Source organism: Chionomys nivalis, chromosome 4 (assembly GCF_950005125.1).
Source record: "Chionomys nivalis chromosome 4, mChiNiv1.1, whole genome shotgun sequence".
Taxonomy (NCBI): domain Eukaryota; kingdom Metazoa; phylum Chordata; class Mammalia; order Rodentia; family Cricetidae; genus Chionomys; species Chionomys nivalis.
The window spans coordinates 111,555,252-111,571,919 of NC_080089.1; positions in this window are offsets into that span (position 1 = coordinate 111,555,252).

Here is a 16,668-nt window from a genome sequence, read left to right on the forward strand (position 1 = left end):
AGAAGAATTGCCAAGCATTTTTCCAAAGTGATTTTTCCTCCTTGACACACCCATCCCCAAAGGTCAGAGTTCCATTGGTTCCACATTGTCATCAGTAATGCTTTCTTTTCTTTTCCTTCTTTTATGGTTTTTCAAGGCAAGGTTTCTCTATAGCTTTAGAGTCTGTCCTGGGACTAGCTCTTGTAGATCAGGCTGGCCTTGAACTCACAGAACTCCACCTGCCTCTGCACCCTGAGTGCTGGGATTAAAGGCGTGCATCACCACCATCTGGCCTAGTACTGACTGATTTTTTTAAACTTAAGTCCTACTGTTGAAGACTAGCCTTGATGGGACTCATATGTTCCAGGGTAGGAACATGAGGATTAAAATTATTAAACAAAAGGAACAGAGATGTGAGAGAAATAAGAGACAAAAACACAGAACAGCATCAAGAGGGACATTCAGTGAATACTGAATCACCTCGTTTATTTTTCACACACTTATATTCTTCACTCCAAAGGGGGAGAGGGAAGGCAACAGACTTCATTAACATTATATAAGGAATAGACTTGCATTCTCTGGCCTTTGGTACAGGTGGAACGGATCCACCTCCATGCCCAAAATACTAATTAGCCACACCCTAGGCCAGAATCTCTTGTTTGTAGAACATCTGTTGTCAACAACTTTAAAAGAGCAAAAATAAGCTCAAACTCTCTGACCTCCAGTCAAGGTGGAACAGGTTCACATCTGTGGGCCCTCATACCCTACAGGCAATTATTTGTGCTTAGGCTCTTTGTTCATTCTTTTATTTATTTATTTATTTGTTTGTTTGTTTGTTTGTTTGTTTATTTATTTTTGAGACAGGGTTTCTCCGTAGCTTTTGGTTCCTGTCCTGGAACTAGCTCTTGTAGACCAGGCTGGACTCGAACTCCCAGAGATCTGCCTGCCTCTGCCTCCCGAGTGCTGGGATTAAAGGCATGCGCCACCACCATCCGGCCTCTTTGTTCATTCTTATTAAAAATATTCACTGAACAGCTAGAGTTTATCCAGCACTGTGCAAGCCAAAAGGAAATATTCCTGTTGTAATGGTCTCCATTCTTGAGTTATGGAACACACTGTAATCTCATGTTTCATCTATAGTTATAACTGCTTTTGGATACTATACGTTGAGGAGGAAACTTATAATTCAACTCTAATTTTGGAATACAGTGTAAAGAAAACACTATGTTGTATTGCTATAACAAAATACTCAAGTCAGAGTAATTATTTAAAAAAGGATAACTTAGCTCACAGCTCTTAAGATTCAAGAGCATAATGGCAGCAGCATCAGCTCATGGCTGGCAAGGACCCCATAGTGGCAGAAGCATTAGGGGAAGAAGGGATCTCATTGGTAAGCAGAAGACCAGAAGGGAGTTCAGGGTTGAGATCTTATAGAAATCTTTCTCACAGGACCCCAGGAGTCCCATGAAGCACCTTAATCTCTTCTGAGGGCAGTTCTGTCCCTAGTTGCCACCCCACTCCCATCTCTTAGATGTATGCTCAAGGAGGTTCATGTGTACATGTCTTCTGTCTTCCTCAATAGCTCTCTTACTTTGAGACAGGTCTCTTAATGAACCTTGAGCTTGTCAAGCATGCTGGGCTTCAGGCCACTGAGTTCTGGGGATCCTTGTGTCTCTGCCTCCTCAGCACTGGGGCTGTAGGCAGACAGTGCTACACCGGGCTTTTTACATTAGCACTGGCAATCAGAACTTGGTTCCTCATTCCTGTGGAGTAAGTAAGTACTTGACCCACTAAGCTCTCTTCTCAGGGACCTTTTGTTTGTTGAGGTAGGGTCTTGTTACACCACCCAAGCTGGCCTAGAACTTGTGATCATCCTAAGTGATCAGATTACAGATGTCCACCTCTGTACTGGGCTTCCCCCTCACTTCATGAAGACCCATCACCCTCGACACCACTGTTTAGGGACCAAACTCCCAACAAGGAAGAAAATCTTGAGGGCACCGCTCAAATCATATTTAAACCTTAGCAAGCACCTGCCTTTTCATTCATCCCTCTTCTTGTGTCCTTTATAAAGATAAGGTTGGATGTTTGACTGGTATGAGACTAAAGCAGACATTGTCTTCTTTGAGTGTTCTCAGGGTTTAGCTGCTGAATGGCCCTTTTCTGCCCCACCTCCTACAACAGCTGCCTCTCACACAATGGTACAGTGCTGTCCTAACTTGCAGAATACAGAGGCTTCAGTGGGGTCTGATAATCTAGCTGGTACCTGAGAAGAGGTTGAGAAGGTGCTGGCTGGATAAAGCAGAAAAGACAAAGACAATTTGAAATTGGATGTCCGAAATCATGGTGGTCTTGTTGGGGTGGAATGGAGGATATGAGGCAATCATAGTAAAATATGATGCTCAAGAGTTGGAAATGGCTAAATCCTTTATGGTTCTGACCATCAAAGAATTTTCTTGTTGGTGAGGAGGTTGTGGTAGGATTAACTAATGGGTTGATATTATGGAAATTGATTTACCTTTAAAAGTCCGTTTTTATATTAATAAAATAGTTCTTATGTTCTGAGAGTAAAATGAAAATGGTAGCTACATTGTGCTAATTCTTGTAGATGGAAGTTTCTGTCCTACCTGGTCCTACAGCCATTTTGTCCCAATGAAACACACAGAGGCTTTTACCAATTATAAACTGTTTGGCCTATTAGCCTATTAACAAGCTCTTACAACTTAAATTAGCCTATAATTCTTGTCTATGTTTAGCCATGTGGCTTGGTGCCTTTTCTCAGTAAGGTATTCTCACTTTGCTCCCTCTGAGTCTGGCTGGTGACTTCATCTCTCCTTTCCTTTTCCCAGAATTTTCTTAGTCTGGTTACCCCATCTGTATTTCCTGTCTGGCTACTTGCAAATTAGTGTTTTATTAAACTAGCATGACTAACAAATCTTTACCATGTACAAGAGTATTATCCCACAGCAAATTCTAACAAAGCTAATGAATTTGGTGAAATTTAAGTATGAAATGTGTAATGTTTGAAAATATTGATTAATCTAGTCTCTAGAATCCTCTTCAGTCCTGGACTTGTCAAAATCTCACCATCTCCAAGGGTTTTTTTTGTTTGTTTGTTTTTGTTGTTTTGTTTTTTGATATATTACTTTATTTACTTATTTATGTATGTGTGTGTGCCCACATGTAAATGGATATTGCTTGTTCATTTTCCAGTGCCCAGACCCAAATACCATACAGAAACTATATTAATTAAAGCACTGCTTGGCCAATAACTTGGGCTTCTTTTTAACTAACTCTTACATCTTAAATTAACCCATTTCTATTAATCTGTATATTGGCACTAGGCTGTGGCTTACTGGTAAGGATCCAGTGTCTGTCTCCTTTGGCAGATACATGGCATCTTCTTGACTCTGCCTACTCTTTCTATATATCTTTTCTAGCCTGCCTATATTCTGCCCTGTCATAGGCAAAGCAGATTTATTCATTAACTAACAAAAACAACACATGTACAGAAGAAGGACATCCCACATAATCTCCCTTTTTCTGTCTAATTAAAAAGGAAGATTTTAACTTTAACATAGTAAAATTACATATACAAAACAGTTATCATGCAAGAACTATAGTTACAATATTTAGTCCATTTACATTTGACAAATTAAGAAAAAGATTCTATCATCTATCCTATCTTTGAGAGTCTACATTTTTGTATCTAATTTATCTTTTATTGTAACTAAGGAAAACTATAATGATAACTATCTCTTTAATTCTTGAAAAACCCCAGAAGGATATAATATTACTGAAATAAACAAGAAGTGTATTGAAAGCAACATCCCAAGTTCTAGAAATGGACAGATACCCAAAGCTGTTCTGTAGCATTGGGACATTCATCTTCAGCCTATAGGCCCATGGTATTTAGAAGACTTGAATAGGAAGAAATTTGAAGATCTGTTCTGCCTTGTAATGGCAAACTTTATCAGTTTCTTTCTTCTGTGTCCTGCAGAATGTCTGGCAGTTTCTTCTGTGAAGCAGGAACCCTGAAGGACCGTCCTATCTTTTGAAAAGTTCATCAGCCACTTTTCTGTGGATCTTGCATGTCTAGTTCATACAGCATACCATAAAGCAGTCCAGGCAAGAACAGTTTCTTGCCCAAATGACTAGCCTTGTCACATTGAAGGCAAATTCCATAGCAAGTTTCTTTGATGCCCATCAACCTCTCTGAAGTAATTGGTGCTGCCAGAAGCAGACTGTTGAGAAAAGTCTAAGTTCTTAAAACATCTTAAATGCCATATTCTGAAGGTCTTTGAAATGTTGAAAATTATATATCTAACTGAAATATATCTCTGTATGTCTAGAAAACTTAACTAAAGTAATTAAAAGTTTGATTATTATAAATGACAATTAATCTTTAATTCTTAGTTATACATTACATTTTAAATGAGCTGCACAAATATAGTACCTTAACAAGAGCAGAAATATATATACACACAGTATAACATTAGCTCTAGCTTCTTATTGCATAATTCTTACATCTTAATTTAATGCATTTCTATTAATCTGTATATGACCACGAGGTCATGACCTATCAGCAAAGTTTCAGCACGTCTGTCTCCAGCGGTGAATCCATGGCATCTCCCTGACTCTGCCTTCTTCCTCCCAGCATTCAGTCCAGTTTTCCCCACCTTCCTGTGTTCTGCCCTATCAATAGACCAAGGCAGTTTCTTTATTCACTAATGGTAATCACAGAAAACAGAGGTGATTCCCACATTACAACATTAAATATGCATCAATAGACCAAGATCCATACCAATGCAAAGTATTCATCTCTATATCATATTACCCTTATTTTTTTATAAATTGATTATGAGTATAAATCACTTATAACCAACCCCCTTTAAACAAAAATAACCATTTATAAGCAGTCATTTTTGGAATTTGGGCACTGTTTTCTCCAAACTGCTTCCTGCTGTTTGTTGGGCAAAGCATTTTAGGGTTCACAGATACCTTTTGGGGGATCTTGTTCCATCAAACCACATTAGTCTGGAAGGAACCCACAGGTTTCCATCCTCTGTGGAAACAAAAGCAGAACCTCTTTTCCAAAGTAACATATCCTTAGACTCAAATTTTGAATAAAATATGTTGGTTTAGTTCAGCAGCCTACACAATGAAATGTAACGATACTTAGCTCATTCACAGTCAAAAAATTCAAAGAAAACACCATAGTATACAAAATCCAGACTCTGTACATTTTCCATCTTTATGTGGCTTTTTTCTATTACTTTTTAATATTTATGTCTGTCTGTACTTTTATATTATAACTGCCTATACTCTTTTTCCTCTCTCTCCCAAGTCTATGTACATTAAAACATACTGTGACCCCTTCAGAGGTTTATTTTTGTCTGAATCTGTCTTTATTGTGTATCTGCAAACATTTTCTGACCAGGAGTGCCTCTTTTTTCTAAATGTTAAGCAGGCATGCCTAGGACCAACCCCATGGCTCTGTCTTTTGGCTCTGTCCAGTCCAACATGGCGGAGGTTCTTTCACCATCTCTACTAGCCATGTTCACTGCCTCACCTCCAGGGATGCAGCGGGTCTATATCACCATTAAGTAACTAGTAACACACTGTTCACAAACCCCATTTAAATGCAGGACCCCCCAAAAGCTATCTCTTAAAGAAGCCATGTAGTTTTTGCTGCTGATGCTGAGTCAGGAAGCCTTCTCTTAAAAAAATTGTAGCTCTGCTTGCCTCTAGCAAACAGAGCCTGAGAAAATGCTGCTACGAAGAAGTCATGCTTAACTCTGCTCTTTTGGGTCTAGAATTTCTTCCCGAGCTATCTTAGGTTTTATGTGGATGTAGTTGGCCCACACTGGCACCATTATGTAAACAGAGACTGCTCAGTTTCGCAGCCGCCCAGACCCGAATAATCACACAGAAGCTATATTAATTACAACACTGTTTGGCCTATTATCTTAGGCTTCTTATTAACTAACTCTTATGTCTTAAGTTAACCCATTTATGTTAATCTGTGTATCAGCACAAGGCTGTGGTTTATTGGTAAGGATCTGGCATCTGTCTCCTTAGGCAGCTAAGCGGCATCTCCTTGATTGGCCTATTCTCTATCTCTTTCTCTTCCAGCCTCGCTATATTCTGTCCTGCCATAGGCCAAAGTAGTTTTATTCATTAACCAATAAAAGCAACATATATACAGAAAGACACCCCACATCATCCACATGTGTGTATATGCACGTCTGTGTGTCACAGTGTGGTGATATTTTGTTTGTGCTCTGACAAATAAGGCTTATCTATAGAGCAGAGTGTGGAGCCAGCCACTAGTTAGCCATAGAGGCCAGGCAGGGGTGGCACACACCTCTAATTCCAGCATCTGGGAGGAGGAATCAGGAAATTATATGGCTGAGCAGAGAGAGGAAGTAATAAAGCAGGTGGAGACAGGAGCTTGGCCCTTTTTCATCTGGGAAGTTGGCAAGTTAAGAAATGGCTTACCTTTGTCAGCATTTACCCCAATATCTGACTCTGGGTTTTTATTATTAAGACTAATTAGAATTTGTGCTAAATACAGTGTATATGTGGAGGTCAGAGGATAATTTGCAGGAGTCAATTCTCTCCTTCTATCATGTGGATCCCAGAGATCAAACTAGAACCAAAGTCAGACAGCCAGGTCTGTTGCCAAGCTGTACCCACTAAGGAGGCTCGCCAGCCTCTAGTCTTTATGATTTGAAGAAATCTCACAATGCTACCAAACTCATTGTTCTGTTTATAAGGAGAGGCTGATATTTGTAATTCATTCTATCTCCAACATCTCTAGACCAGACAGCCTGGCTCTCCCATGCTCTGTGGGAAATGAGACGAGTGTTTATGAGGTCTGTAGTCTGTCTGAATGTCATGGAGAGGAGGCAAGTCTCAAGTGATTGAGAATGGAGGCAAGGGCTAGGCTGTAGGGAGACACCAGGGAAGGATGATGGACCTAAGTGAGGGGCTAAAATACTGCCTGGAGACCATTAGGAAGTGTTGAACACTAAGACCAGGGTCTTACAGGGGGAGGGACAAAAAGAACCAAAGCAACATATTCCTGTAAGACCCCATGCTGTGCATACTAGTTCATGCTTGTGTGTGTGTGTGTGTGTGTTTGTGTGAGATATAATATTGTCCCCCCACACCTCCACAGAGATAGTTAAATCCTAACCTCACTGTTCTGAAAGGAACTATTGTACTGAATTAGGTCACTTGATCCACTGTTTGTATCAGGACCAAGACCTGCAAGCCCTACATAGCAATCATGGCATCAGGTTGCAATATATCTGTAGATATATATATGCCCATAAATACAGCCTGTTGAGTTTTTGTGATGTTACTTGTATGTGTCTGCTTTCAGGGCCGACTATTTGTGACTGGATAACCAGTTGCTGTGTTCTTCTTGGGAGTGGCTATTTTTCCTGTTCTCAGCATTCCTCAGTTGCTGCAACTCTTCGTGTAGGGTTGAGGTCTTGTGGTCTCTCCTCTATCCATGGTAACATATCTGTTGTTATTACCTCATGTTTAGGCAGTCACATTGGTGAGAATTTATAGGTGTAGCTTTTGACACTACTAGGAGACCCAGTCTCACAGCAAAGCCCTGGTTCTATCATTCTGCACAATGATCCCTGAGCCTTAGCTGCCACTGCTGCACCCTTAGGGTTACCAATACACCACATTTAAAAACGTGCTTACTAAAACCAATCAGGACCTTCTAATAGAATAGGGGGAGGGTTGAATTTATTCTGATTTCATGGATGTAAGCCACAGAGGGGTGGCTATTTAAATGAAAACTGGGCAATAGAAAGAGGAGGAATGTGCTGTCCGCGTTAGCATGCTGCCGATGGTCCAGACTCTGGATCCCAGCAGCCCAGCCAACCATTGTCGTCTTCTGCATCTCACACTGCTCCTTTCCTGCTGATTCTCATAATGAACCATCTATGGGAACAAAAAAAAAACTGCAAGAAAGTTCAAAACGATAAGATCGGTGTTAATTTTTTTCTTCATGACACTTGTATGTGTTTCTGACCTAAAAACTAGAAAAAAGATGGGGCAATCTGGAAGGCTTTTTCTTGCCTGCATGAGAGTTGTCTACTTTTCCTACAGAGGGGATAGAATAGCGCCTGCTAAGTGCAGGGGCTTATCATGATAGACTCTGAAAAATCTATTGTTTTCCTTTTTGCTGAATGCTTGGCAGTACGTTAGAATTCCTGTACATCTTCAGAGCAGCATTGGGACACTTGCCAACGGTTAATGGTTCCTCTGCACTGTTAACACACGGGGACAGAAGAGCTTTGTCAAGTCATCATCAGGATGGGCTCTGTGGGGTAAGTCATTAATCAAGGCAAGCTGGGCACTTTGTGCAAAGCCAGTCTGGAGAGAAAGATGGCCACTTCAATCAAAGGACTGTATACTGGGGAGAGGTGGAACGGGATTCAGTTCTCCTTGAAAACCATCAGCTGGAGCTGAGAGATTTCATGGGATCAACAGGGCGGAGGGGGCAGGGAGGAGGTATCTCTGAGGCTCAGTGGGGATTTCTGCATTTGTATGCTCTGATAAAATATAGTTTAAGGTTCACTGGTCATGGCCACATGCTCAATGGCACACCCGGAACTTCTCAGGGCTGTACAGACTCTTGCTTACCTGTTCAAGGCCATGACCCCACGATTAGAAGGAAGTTTAATTAATATGGAGATTTCATAGATGCAATGAGCGCTCAGAGTAGATCTTGGTACCATAAAATGCTACGTGTCCTAGAGCTTCCAAAGGCTTCAGAGAGAGGTTTCTGGGTGTCACTCTGTGGACCTTCATACTGACACCCACATGGCAGGCTTTTACCTTCCTTTTATGTTTGGTTTATGTCAACAATTCTTTTCAGAGTCATAGAAGACCTATTGTGATAATTGTCAACTTGACTGGATTTACATCACTTAAGAGACACATCTCTGGGTGCCCCCTGCCCCCTGCCACGCTGACGCCCCACCCTGCTGCTGCCCCCACCCGGCTGCTGCCCCTGCCCCACTGCTGCTCCCACCCCGCTGCTGCCCCCGCCCCACTGCTGCCCCTGCCCCACTGCTGCCCCTGCCCCGCTGCTGCCCCCGCCCCACAGCTGCCCCCGCCCCACAGCTGCTCCCGCCCCGCTGCTGCCCCTGCCCCGCTGCTGCCCCTGCCCCGCTGCTGCCCCCACCCTGCTGCTGCCCCCACCCTGCTGCTGCCCCCACCCTGCTGCTACCCCCGCCCCGCTGCTGCCCCCGCCCCGCTGCTGCCCCCGCCCCGCTGCTGCCCCTGCCCCGCTGCTGTGCCTTCTCACTAAGAAGAATTCTGTCCTCTTGAAATGCCAGTGAAATGCTTCGTGGTCCTACAAGCCTCTTTTGTCACAGCACTGAAAAAGTAACTAACACATTTATGAATCTTCTCTCTAGATACAGATATGATCCCAGCAGGATTTTTGAACTATCTCTAGGAAGGATTGATGGAGCCTAAACTTACAATAACCACTGAAGCCTGCGTGGTCCAAGGAGAGAACTGACCCCAACAAGTCTCTGACATCCGTGTGTGCGTATACACAGGCACACACACTAAATAAGCAAATGTAATTTTATAGTCTATTTACTTGTTTCATTTTTGTTATTGTTTTTATCAACTATTTCCAGATAAAAGGATTTCTGTCTCTCCAGCGCCAATTTCTGAGATGGGAATAGGGCTGTGTGCACCAGCTATTTGGGCCGTAATTCCTCTCTAGCTGTGCCGTCATTACATCTGTGCCCCTGGCTACAGTGATAGGGAGTGGAGGGCACATACCCTCAGTTAGGCTCCTTAGAGCCAAAGATGCTGCATTCCCAGTTTCCTCACTGCTGGGACAAAATACGTGGTAAAGGACACTTAAAGAAGGAAGGGTTTCTCTTTTTGGGTCTGGCTTACCTCACTCAGGATAGTGTTTTCTATTTCCGTCCATTTGTATGCAAAATTCAAGAAGTCATTGTTTTTTACTGCTGAGTAGTACTCTAATATGTATATATTCCATACTTTCTTCATCCATTCTTCCATTGAAGGACATCTAGGTTGTTTCCAGGTTCTGGCTATTACAAACAATGCTGCTATGAACATAGTTGAGCATATACTTTTGTTGTATGTTTGGGCATCTCTTGGGTATATTCCCAATAGTGGTATTGCTGGGTCGAGAGGTAGGTTGATCCCGACTTTCCTGAGAAACCGCCACACTGCTTTCCAAAGTGGTTGCACAAGTTTGCATTCCCACCAGCAATGGATGAGAGGAACATGGGATGTACTCACTCATATTTGGTTTCTAGCCATAAATAAAGGACATTGAGACTATAATTCGTGATTCTAGAGAAGCTAAATAAGAAGGTGAACCCAAAGAAAAACATATAAGCATCCTCCTGAATATTAACCTTCATCAGGCGATGAAAGAAGACAGAGACAGAGACTAACATTGGAGCACTGGACTGAAGTCTCACGATCCAAAGGAGGAGCAGAAGGAGACTGAGCACGAGCAAGGAACTCAGGACCGCGAGGGGTGCACCCACACACTGAGGCAAAGGGGATGTTCTATCGGGAACTCACCAAGGCCAGCTGGCCGGGGTCTGAAAAAGCATGGGACAAAACCGGTCTCGCTGAACATAACGGACAATGAGGACTACTGAGAACTGAAGAACAATGGCAATGGGTTCTTGATCCTATTGCACGTAATGGCTTTGTGGGAGCCCAGGTAGTTTGGATGCTCACCTTAATAGACCTGGATGGAGGTGGGTGGTCCTTGGACCTCCCACAGGGCAGAGAAACCTACTTGCTCTTTGGGCTGAGGAGGGAGGAAGACTTGATTGGGGGAGGGGGAGGGAATGGGAGGTGGTGGCGGGGAAGAGGCAAAAATCTTTAATAATTAAATAAATTAATTAAAAAAAAAAGAAGGAAGGGTTTATTCGGCTGTGGCTTAAGAAGGGACATGGTCCATCATGACAGGGAAGGCGAGGTGGCAGGAACATGAGGATGCTGGTCTCACTGCATCCACAGTGAAGAAGCAGAGGACAGGAAGTGGGTCCAGACTACTAAACACCCGTGCCTTCCCCCCGGGACCTTCTTCCTCCAGTGAGGCACCACCTCCTCAAATAGGGCCATCAGCTGAGGACCTAAGTGTTCAAACACACAGCCTCCAGTGGCGGGGGGCATTTGTTCAAACCACAAAGGATACGTTCAAGGGTTTTATTTAAATTCTCAGGGGTTTAATCCTAATTCCTTCCAAATTTATGTCAGAAGCATAGGCCCCAAATGCCACTGATAATTCTGTGACCTGTTGAGCCAGCACTGAGGGGCTGATGGGAGAGCTTGGACCTGCTTGTGCTGTGTGAGCCAGGCACCTGGCCTTCCTCCTGACTGTTTGCATATTAGACTAATAAATCCCCTCTACTGCCTAGGCCAGTTATAACCGAGTGGCTTCTTCTATGTGACTAAAAACATTTTAGCAAATATTGCCTTCCATTTCCTTGGGCACAATTTTAGAAATAAAAATTAAAATATCCATTTATTCTTTCATTCTGCAGTTCACAGAGGCATTTCACCTCCATTATCTCTTTTGATCCTGACAAATAGCTTGCCGTTTTACGGATGAAGGTCATTAGCGGACAATTTGGAAACAGAGTTTGCATCTCTGATTCTCATTCCCTCCATCACTATTAAGTCCCTTTTATATATAATCGGCTGAGTGCTGGACCAGGGATTTCATGTTCTGCCAGCTCCATCTCTGCAATTTATTTATATTTTCAATGCATTGTTCTAAGTCACAAAAGTCCGTGACAAAGACTACGTACGACGCAGCGAACAAGCAGTACATCAGTGTCAAAACACAGAAACTATCAGTGAGCTCGTGAAGACACAAGTGTATAAAAGCCCGTCTGTAACCAAGCCCAGAAGGATCTTACTCAACTTTCACCTTATGCTTAATTTGTTAAATACTGCAGCATATTTCTTTATCTCATGTGTTTGTTTGTGGGGCTGGGTGTATGGATGTACACCAGATGTGTGTAATGTCCTTCGAGGCCAGAAGAGAGTGTAGAGAGGGTGTCCCCTGAAGCTGGAGTCACAGGTTGTTTATAAGCCTGTTATGGGTGCAGGCAGTCCAGCAAGGGTCCTCTGTAAGAATGACCAGCTCTCTTAACCACTGAACCATCTCTCCAGTTTCTTATGGGTCATTTTAAAGGTTATAATAATAATTATCTTTTTCTTTTGAAATATTTATTTATTTTCATTTGTTTATTCTTTAATTTATTGAGTGTGTGTATGTGTGTGAGTGCGTGTGCGTGCATGCAGGTATGCTAGGGTCATCACGTGAAGGTCAGAGGACAACCCTCCAGAGTTGTTCTGGTTGGTTCTTTCCTGCCACCCTGTGGGGTGTGGGGACAGCACTCAGGTCACTAGGCCTGGACACAAGGGCCCTACCTGCTGAGCCATCCAGCACACACTGTTGGCATGACTTTACAGAATTTCTGAAACCACTAGAAGATGGTAACTTATTTTCAGAAAGTAAACAGTAGAAACCATAAACCTTAAAAAACTATTCATTATTAGTGTGCACATATGCAGGTGTGTGTTTGTGAGTGTAGATGTTTGTTTGTGAATGCAGGTGTGTGCTTGTGAGTGCAGGTGTGTGTTTGTGAGTGCAGATATGTGTTTGTGAGTGTAGGTGTGTGTTTGTAAGGGCAGATGTGTATATGTGAGTGCAGATGTGTGTTTGTGAGTGAAGATCTGTGTCTATGAGTGCAGGTGTGTGATTGATAGTGCAGGTGTCTGTGTGTGTGTGTGTGTTTCTAAGAGCAGATGTGTTTTTGTGAGTGCATATCATGAATGTGGGCATGTGTTTGTGAGTGCAGGCATGTGTTTGTGAGTGCAAGGGTGTGTTTGTGAGTGCAGGTGTGTGTGAGTGCAGTGTGTGTTTGTGAGTGCTGGTGTGCACACATTGCTCTTGTGAAGGTCAGAAAACAATTTTGTGGAGTTGGTTATCTCTCCCCACCTTTATATAAATCCCAGGATTTACACTCAGGTTGCCACAGAATCATCTCACCAGCTCCTAAATCTTGATATAACAACAGCAAAAAATCTTTTTAAAAATTTAGAAGAGAAAGATATGCTTCATCAGTGGGAATGTGAAGAAAAATCCAACCGTTGCTGGCTGAAGTTCTTCCCACCAAGCTGATGAACGATGAATTCTGATCAATAGGAATAACATTTTAAATGTAATTATTATTTTAATAGCTCATAGGCATTCCACTAGATGCCTGAAAAGCAAAACAAAACTAACAAAAATAAAGTAGTTCAGTCTCCTCTGAAAGGTTCAGAGATAAGATAGAAACTGGAAGATCAGTGGATTTATAGGTAGTTTTAAATGTACCCAAGGAATGATTCTGTCTGTCTATCTCTCTGTCTGTCTATCTCTCTGTCTGTCTATCTCTCTGTCTATCTCTCTGTCTATCTATCTATCTATCTATCTATCTATCTATCTATCTATCTACTATCTATCTATCATCTATCTATCTATCTATCTATCTATCTATCATCTATCTGTCTATCTATCTATCTACTATCTATCTATCATCTATCTCTCTCTCTCTCTCTCTCTCTATCTATCTACTATCTATCTATCTATCTATCTATCTATCTATCTATCTATCTATCTATTATCTATCTATCTATCTATCATCTATCTGTCTATCTATCTATCTATCTATCTATCTATCTATCTATCTACTATCTATCTATCTATCTATCTATCTATCTATCTATCTATCTATCTATCATCTATCTATCTATCTATCATCTATCTATCTATCTATCATCTATCTATCTATCTATCTATCTATCTATCTATCTATCTATCTATCTATCTATCTACTCGGGGTTGCAGCATTCAGTCCCATGTTTCCGCTGGTGTCCTGCCATCCACTTTAGTCTATGTGCAGCTCCTCCTTTGTTTAGTTTTATTTTGTTATTCTCCTTTTTACCTGCCTTAGTGCTGTCATCGTACCCCTTAGATCCTCTGCTGTATAAGAGTGCACTTCCTAGTACTCTTGAATATATTAATTGGGCATCGCTGCAGCTTTGAAAGTGGATGGCATTGCGTGTGTGTGTCTTCATGTCTGCATGGTGGAACTGAAGAATAAATTCTCTTCCTTTACCACCTTCTACTCTGGGTTTTAGTTTAAAGTTCTGTTTGTGTGTAGTTAGTATTGCTCTTGATTCTAACAAGGCTGTCACAGCTTTTCATCACAGGTGGGGGGCCCCATTCAGCATGTCTGTTTTGCCCACAATACTGCAAACATGTTCTCGTGGACCCATTTCAGGTTGTCCGGAGGATTCTCCCAACTTCCTGTCATTCATCACACTAAACTACCATGTGCTTCCGTTCCTGCCTATGGGGGTCATTTCTCCAAGATCTAAGCATTAGACACTCCCCCAAATTCTGGTTTTGCCAATGCCAGTCTTATCTTTTGAAGAATTTACCCAATCAATGATGAGATCATCCTTTTACATGTTCCTAAGTCATTTGTCTTTCTTAGCTTTTGAAGTCCCTATTCACATCATCAGTTTATATCACATAGTTTTTAAAATTCTGTGTATGTGTATGTAGGTAAGATGGAGCTTACCAGTTTTCTCCGGCTGGTGAACTAATTCTCTTAATAGTGTTTACTAAATAATCTGTTTAGCTCTTCCTGTTACTTGAAATGCTACCTTACCACACACACACACACACACACACACACGTATTTGTATAAAGAATTCTATGCTCATATCTTTGGCTTAACTTTTTAAATTGTTGTTGTTGTTGTTGTTGAGACAGGGCTTCTCTGTGTGGGTCCTAGCTGTCCTGGAAATTGCTTTGTAGATCAGGCTGGCCTCAATCTCAGATATCTGCCTGCCTCTGCCTCCCATGTGCTGGAATTAAAGGCATGTGCCATCAATGCCCCAATTTGCCTGTGTTTCGGTCTAGTTTGGGATAACACAAATATCTAAACACCTGTCTCAGGTGTCATCTTCCTGACGGTTTAGGGCCCTTGATCAGTGAGCATTGTCTGATGTCAATGTGGTCATGTCAGTCTATGTCTCTCTTCACGCTTCACACCTTAGGAATCCTTTGTCAGTGCTAGAGATTGAATTCAGGGTTAAACAAGTGTTGGGCACTGAGCCTTAGCCCCAGCCCCACCATTTACACCTCCTATTCAAATGTCTCAGAAACATTTTCTCTTATGTGTTTGTCTTTTCCATTTAGAATGCTAATGAACTTGAGGTTTGGTATATTGTGGTATGATAGGGTTCACCTTTTTTTCTTCAACTAGTTAACCAATTTCCTTAATGGTGTTTACTAAGTAGCCTAACTAGCTTTTCCTTTATTTGTGATGCTAGCTTTATTGCACAGCTTGTACACATGTATGAAATCTATTTCTTTGCTTGTGATTCAGAGCTCTCATATTTCATTGACCTGTTTTTTTTTTTTTTTTTTTTTTTTGTTACCCAGAGGGAGTAACAGTCCTTAATTAATAATTTTGTAGTTTGGAAATATATCTTAGTTGTTGATTGTGTAAGTCATCTGCATTTTTTACTTAGTTGAAAAAATAGCTTTTGTGGGATTTACTTTTATAAAATTATAAATTTAGTATCTCTGCTGCCTTCAAAATTAATTCCAAAATAGATCACCAAACTCTATTCAAAGGCTGAAGGGAAAGTTTAAATCCTAGAACTGGAGAGATGGCTCAGTGGGTGAAGGCTGCGGTGCAAACATGAGGACCTAGATTTCAACTCCTGTCACCAGGTCAAAAACCAGGCATTGTAATACCAGGGCTAGGAGAGGCAAAGGAAGGAGACTCCTTGGAGCTCAGTATCAGTCAGTATAGCCAAAATGGTGAGCTCAAGGCTTAATGAGAGATTCTGTCTCAAAAGAGAAAGAGGAGGAGTGATTGGAGAAGACACTTAATATTGACTTAATCTTGCCTATATATGTACACGCACACATGCAAACATATGCAAACACACACACACACACACACCATTTAAGACTTACTCATTAAAGACATCAATAAAAAAACTAAGGGAAGAACCACGGGAACTGCAAAATACATACCTGAAAAGGAATGGGATTTAAGATATGCAAAGAAAGCCTAGTTTTAATAATAAAGAGCAAACAACCTCTAAAATGGGACAAATTTGGAAAGATTCAGTTATCAAGATGCACCTGGAAAATGCTGTATATAATGATTCATCAGGGAAATGCAAATTCAAAGTACAGCTATCAGAATGGCCAAAATTAGGATAATTGACCATAAAAATGTAGGTTAGGATGTTGACCAGCTGTGAACTGTTAGTGGTAAAATCAACCATTCTAGAAACTCTCTGACAGTTTCTCATAAACCAAGTTTCCAACCAAATGTTTAATTCCATAATATAGCAGTTTAACTCCTAAGTATTCACACAAAATTACTTGAAACGTACTTTCGCAGGAAGACTTACAAAAATGTCCACACTGGAAAAGGCATAGATGACCCCATGGGTATGAGAATTGGTAGTGAGACTGAGATATCTTTGTATAACAGAATACTATTGAACAATAAAAAGGAGCAAGTTATGTATATAAACACAATAAGGATAATTATAAGA